Source organism: Rattus norvegicus, chromosome 3 (assembly GCF_021556685.1).
Source record: "Rattus norvegicus strain SHRSP/BbbUtx chromosome 3, alternate assembly SHRSP_T2T, whole genome shotgun sequence".
NCBI classification, from domain to species: domain Eukaryota; kingdom Metazoa; phylum Chordata; class Mammalia; order Rodentia; family Muridae; genus Rattus; species Rattus norvegicus.
Window position 1 is genome coordinate 151,346,281 of NC_141536.1, and position 6,959 is coordinate 151,353,239.

The 6,959-nt window shown below is 46.8% G+C and overlaps 1 pseudogene; it reads right to left on the reverse strand.

Moving 5' to 3' along the window:
- Positions 1 to 1,287: 1,287 nt before the first annotated feature.
- Positions 1,288 to 1,695, reverse strand: Rpl28-ps6 (ribosomal protein L28, pseudogene 6; annotated as a pseudogene).
- Between the last annotated feature and the right edge of the window lie 5,264 nt (positions 1,696 to 6,959).

Consider the following 6,959-nt stretch of genomic DNA (forward strand, 5'->3'; position numbering starts at 1 on the left):
CTGAGCCTTCCAGGAAGACAAATCTCTTCCTGCTTCCTGGCAGCCATGGTGTGAGCATGCTCAATCCTCCACAGTCCTGCTCTGCCCTCAATGGCTCAGAAACAACCCCAAGCTGACCCCCGGGATGGCACTTCTGGAACTATGAGCCAATAAGCCCTTCCTCTCTCAGGTCTTTAGCCTAACCACAAAAAGCCTGTCACCAATGACAAGCGGAAAGAATCATTGAGTTGCTGAAGAGAAATCTGAAAGAAAAAGTTGAGGCTGTGTATATGAATAGTAACGATACAATGTATCAGGAATCTGTGGGAGGCAGCTAGAGCAGTGTTTTTAGAGACTTACATTGTAAGCGTTCACACTAGGAAGGAAAACGGCTGTAAAATGAGTGACCTAGCATCCATCCCACCGCAAAAAAGCTAGAAAAAGAATCAAGCCGATCTAAAATCAAGAGAGTAAAATGTATTAAGTCAAGGGCAGAAACAGCATAGAAGATAAGACACAGGGGAAAGTTTACAAAGCCAAAGTTGGGTTCTTTGAAGGGATGAATAAAAATAACTGATAGACCTAGTGGTACAACTCTTCCTCCTAGCTACTCTGGAGGCTGAGGCAGGAGGATTGCAAGTTCAAGGCCTAACTAAGCCACAGATAGTGAATGTAAAGCTAGCCTGGGAAACTTAGTGGAACCTACACACAGCAGCAGCAGCTCAAAATGGGAGAAAAGAGGCTTATGCAGTAGCTTTGGGGTGGAGAACTGGCAGCCTGGGAGAGAGCCTTGGTTCAAGTCTCAGTTCTGTAATAACTAAGTAACCTCGATCTCAACTGACCAAAAAGAGAAAGAACACAGAGCAGCGACATCAGAAAGACGGGAGAGCCTGCCATGAGTGGGATATGCTTTTGTGTGCCTCCCAAGATTCGTGTGATCAAAACCTGGGTGGAGCACAGATAAAACAAACAAACAACACCATGACCAGCTACACCAGGTCCCTCTGCTGACTGTACAGAGATCAGATCTGCTTTTTGTACAACTTCCTACCATCATTATCCACCAGGATGCCACGTAGGCAAGGGTAACCCTCTCTGAGCCTGTGATAGGTCCTTCGAGCTCCCAAATCATGAGCTAAATAAACCTCTTTTCTTCATAAGCAGCTTCACTCGGGTATGTTGTTGTTATTGTTGTTGTTGTTGCTGCTGCTGCTGCTGCTGCTGCTGCTGCTGCTGCTGCTGCTGCTGCTGCTGCTGCTGCTGCTGAACCAGTCAGCAAACTCTTCATTGCTTCTGGGGTGTGGGGGCTCAGGAGCTCTTGGTGGGGCGAGTCCGTTTCCTCTCCACCACCACCGGTTTCTGGCTTCAAAGGGATGGCACTGGCCCTGCAGATGGCGGCCATCCGCAGACCAGGGCGGTACTTGTTCTTTCGGATCATGTACCTGCTGCTGCAGAGGGTAGCCGGAGCGTTCTTGTTGACGGTGGTCCTCACGTAAGAAGTGAGGTTTTCACGGATCTGTGCTTCATAACCACCACGACCCCTTTGCCATCGGCCGCGGGCTCCACTCCGACGATCTGGCGGTGGATTAGCCCGTCGTAGCGGAAGGAGATTCAGGACTTCAGATTATTGGGCTCTGTGCTGTACGTCTGCTTGTTCCTCTTGATCAAGAAACCGGAGCAGTTCCGAACGACCAGCTATTGCAGATGCGCAGACATGGCGCCGTCTCCTCTCTCTTCGGCAGCCCGAGGCGGAAAGACCAGGTGTCTTACTGTAGTGATGAAAACCTGACTTAAAACCCCATACCTATTAAGTTATAAGAACAATAATTTAAATAAACACAAACAGAGTCAATTTCCCACGAAGAGGATTTCAACAATGATTTTCATTAAGAAATAGTTAACACATAAACTCACAAAATGAAAAGAGTGTTTCTCAACCCATTTCATGAGACTTAACATGCCTTGATGACAAGCCCGACGTTGAAGTTTTAAAAATAAATTTCGAGGGCTGGAAAGATGGCTCAGAGATTAAGAGCATTGTCTGCTCTTCCAGAGGTCCTGAGTTCAATTCCCAGCAACCAATAATGAGATCTGGTGCCCTCTTCTGGCATGCACGTGTATATGCAGGCAGAATGCTGTATATGTAATAAATCTAAATAAATAAATAAAATTCTAAACCAATATTCTTTATGAATATCAGTGGAAAAAATCCCACATAATCTTTCCAATGGAAATCAATAATATATAAAGTCAAAATGCACCATGACCAAGTCTGATATACTGTTAGATCCAAGGTAGACTTACCTGATACAAAGCCAAAATGACGTCATTAGCCATATTAACAGACTGAAGATCTGGGGGTGCAGCCCAGTGGCAGAGTGTCTGCCTAGCACATGCAAGGGCCTGTGTTCAGTCCCTAGGATCAGGGCATTTTTAAAGTCATGTACTCACTGGACTAGAAGTAGGAAACAGGGGCTGGAGGGCAGTCTCTCAGTGACTAAGAGCTGACACTGTTCTTGCAGAGATCTACGCTCCATTCTCAGCACCCACGTCAGGTGGCTTACTACCACCTGTCACCCCAGCTCCAAGGGCCCTAAACCCCCTGGACAGTCACCTCCACCTGGTTAACACATTGGGGACTTTCCATGACCCTGGACCATTGCACAGATGCACAGAACAGCTGCTAATCATAAAACCAAACCACATGTTACAAGATTCTCCTGAGCTACGCCTTTAGACGATGTCATCAGGGCGTTCATTTGCAAATGCTGTATCCCTGAGATTCAGTATTAAGAGTTCTTTGTGACAGGAGCCTGTTCATGGCCTCTGCCTTAAACAAAGGACTCTTATTTGACCTTATTTTCATGGTGGCCTGTAATTTTCTCTCGTGGATTAGTTTACAACAACCATTCTCCCAGCTACTTAGGAGGCTGAGGCAGGAGGACTGCTTGAGCCCGGGGAATTTGAAGCTAGCCCAAGGAAAATAATAAGACTCATCTCAAAAAGAGGAAGAGAAATTTCCACCAAGTCTAAATTAAAAGAAACGTTCTTGGTCTGGTTAATGACATCATTGAAAGGTGGCAGTTAACGTTATACTCAGGAGTGAAATATCAAAACTTTTCCTGCCCTGATCCCTCACCCCTCACCACCTGAGGCAGTCCAGAGAGCAGGCCTCGGGGTCATGAGAACAGTCGATCTGTCCCTGCCCCGCACCAGTGACAGCACTCAGAGGAGCAGATCCTGCATTGCCTGAGCAGCACAGTGGGTCCTTGTGGTAGGGGCTGGGTGAGCCACCCCGTCACTCACCTGCCATGAGGTGGAGTGGGAGAGGGGGTAATGCTCTGCCCTCCCCCATCACCCCCGAACACCTGCAGTAGTTGGGAGAGCTGACCTCAAGCCAGGAGAGCTATCCCTGCCCCTCACTGCCCCTCACTGGTAGCATTCAGGAGAATGGACCCTGAACCTCACCAGGGCGACAGAGTGGAGCTGGGCCCTGACGCCAAAGGCACTGGTGAAGCAGCCCCAAAGGGTGTGAGAGCAGAAGAGCTGGCCCAGCCCCTCACTGGCTGAAGCACTTGGGAGACTGGGTCTTGGGAGGCTGGGCGGCACAATGGAGTTGGCTCTGGAGGTGTGGGAATGGGAAAGCCAGGCCCAAGGACATGAGAGAAAGAGAGCTGACCCTGCCCCTTGCCAAGGATGGCACTGGGTAGCCTAGCAATCAATGCTGGAGGCCCGGTGAGGATCCAATATTGACGGTGTCACAGAAGCCAGAGGTCTCAAACCAGACCAATGACTCATTACAATGAACATTTGCAAGTGAAGACCTGTGGACAGAGCGGTGCATCATGGGACACACTGGGACACACTACGGCTTCCAAAGTGAGATGTTTTCTACGCATAGTTTTGTTTCATTTATTTTGTTGCGGTTTTGTTTGTGTGTTTTTTTATTTTCTTTTAAAGGGGAGGTTGGGAGGGCAGATAGGAGGGCACAGGGAGATGAACAGGACTGGGGCGCATGATGTGAAACTCACGAAAGATCAATAAAAAGTCTTTAAAAATAAAAAAATAAAATAAGATAAAATAAACTTCCTGCTGAAATTTGAAATAAGGCAAAGCTATCTATTTCCCCTTGTTCTGTTTAGCGTTGCATTGAGATCTCAGCCAGTGGTGCAAGGGAAGAAAGAAGTAAACGGCGTACGAATTAGGAGTAAAATGGTCTTTCTGCATAGATGAAATGATCGTTTATATAGAAAATCTTAAGGCGGCTCTAAAACCCTCTTTGAAAACTCGTAAATAAAAAGAGAAACTTGTAACTACAATAACAATATACCAAAATCAATCACATTTTATATTCTAATGGTGAAAAAATTGGAACGTGAAATAAGAAAAACAATTTCATTTATTGTATTGTCAGAAACCACGCGGTACTTAGAAATAAATATCACAAATGGCATTCCCTCTATTGAAAATAAAAACTACATTAAAACCCACGAGATATTACAGAGAATTAAAGACTCGACAAACAAATGGAGAAACAAACCAAGCACGTCGACTGGAATAGTCAGTGTTTTTGACGCCAGTCACCTGCAGGTTTTAGTGCCTTGCAGCCATACTTCGCCAACCGTTCTGTAGGATCTCTCAAATCGGTTCCAAACATATCAAGAAATGCAGATCTACAAAACAATCCTGTGGAGAGGACACATCTGTGGGCCGCCTCATCTGACAAATTCTCTGAGATGATGCAATGGCCACAGCATAGCAGCAGTGGAGTAAGGGCTCGGAGGTGAAATGGATAAACCAGCACAGGACCCGGAAGCGGGCCCTGCCTCCTAGGGAGACTGGATTTCTGACAAAGGTAATCAATCAATAAGGAAGGAGCTGTTCCCAACAAGTGGTGCTGGGACAATTCGAGATCTGATATGGGAGGAGTGATTGACCCTCATCCTCCTCCCTCTTCCCCTCCTCCTCTTCACCACACTCAGAAGTCAAAGTGATGGACTGGTGAGACGGCTCATCAGGTAAAGGCACTGGCTTCACCAGGCTTAACAATACAAGTTCAAGCCCCAGAACCCTCATGAAGGTGAAAGAGAGAACCAACTCCAGAAAATACAATACATGCCTTCGCACTTGCACTAATCCTTGACACTCACACAGATATGCACACACATAGATGCACATACACACACATACATACACACACAGACACATGCACACATGCACTCACACACAGAGATGCATACACACACAGATGCACACACACATACACATATGCACACAGGTGCATACACACACACACATACACACACACAAAGATGCATATACACACAGATGCACATACACACGTATACATATGCACACAGGTGCATACACAGGTGCATACACACATACACTCACACACACACAGATGCATACACACAGGTGCATACACACACACACATACACACACACACACACACACACACACACACATATGAGGTGGGGAAGGGAGGTCTCTGAGCTTCCTGCTTCTACCACCATCCCTCTGAAACCACAGCCAAAACGAACGCTTCCTTGGGTTGCCTTACATCGTGGTATTTTAATAAAGCAACAGAAAACTAAGGAACGAAATCATCCTGGTCAGGGAGAAGACTCTCTGGAGATTAAGGCAAGGAAACTGCCTTTCACCATCTTGAACTGACTAGAAACTTTCTTTTTTTAACTTTATTTTTTTAAGATTTATTTATTTTATGTATGTGAGTACACTGTCCCTGTCTTCAGACACACCAGAAGAGGACATCGGATCCCATTACAGATGGTTGTGAGCCACCATGTGGTTGCTGGGAATTGAACTCAGGACCTCTAGAAGAGCAGTCAGTACTCTTAACCACTGAGCCATCTCTCCAACCCCAAAAGAAACTTTCTTAAGGAAGAAGAAAGGAAGAGTGAGGTTGTGGCTTGGGCTGAGGGCTCCCTCCTTTTCCTTTTGTGGGCCACATCCCAGAAAGTGGCCAAGAACTGGAATGGGGTCACCGATGGGCCTTAAGTCCTGGCCTTTCACATTATTCATTGTGCTACCTTGGGCATCAGACACTGTGGCACTTAATATTATCAACCCGACAGGCTAGACTCACCCACGAGACAAGCCGCCTGCACATCTATGAGGAGCTGTCTAGATGAGGCTGACCCAGGCCACGCCTGTGAAGGATTGTTTAGATTGGGTTTAATTAAGGTAAGAAGACCCATCTTAACCAGAGAGAGAACAGTCTAGGGCTGGGGTCCTGAGCTGAACAAAAAGAAAGTGGAGCGACCAAGCAGCATTCATCCCTCTCTGTCTCCTGACTGAGGTGTAAAGTTCCCTCAAGCCCCTCCCAACCCCTACCTCCATCTCCCACCCATCCCACCCCTACTCCCCACCCCCCAACCTTCTAGGATCAATGGCACCCTGGAACTATGAGCCCAAATATATTCTTTCTTAAGTTACTTCTCACGGGGTATTTTTGCTGTAAAATCCTAGACAAACTAGTGCAGTCTCCTTTTGGGTGGAGTCAAGGAGATCCACCTCAGAGTTGGCAGAGGCAGCTTGAGCTTTCCAGAGCCCCTGTGTGGACTGAAGTCGCTGATTCAAGCTTTCCAGAAGAAGCTCTCAACTTGACTGTTTGCTGAAGAACAAGAGCCAAAGCTCCCTCTTTGGTAACTCGCGCATTTACATATAAATTGCTACCTAATGGCTCTGCCCTCCTTTATCTTAGCTCTAGATTCTAATGAGCTGGAAAAATGTCCTATGCCAGGGAATAATGACACTTCCAGGCTAAGGGAGAGAGAGAGAAGGAATGTGGTTCCTTGCTTGCTGCGCCTTGGGGAAGGTAACGGGAGGAGAACACAATGTCCCATCTCCAATGGGACCCATGGCCTCCTGTCTCAAAGGAAGAGGAAGAAAACATTTTCTAACAGCTGAAGACAGGGTGAAAAAATCAGGCATACAAGTACGGAATGCTTGACAC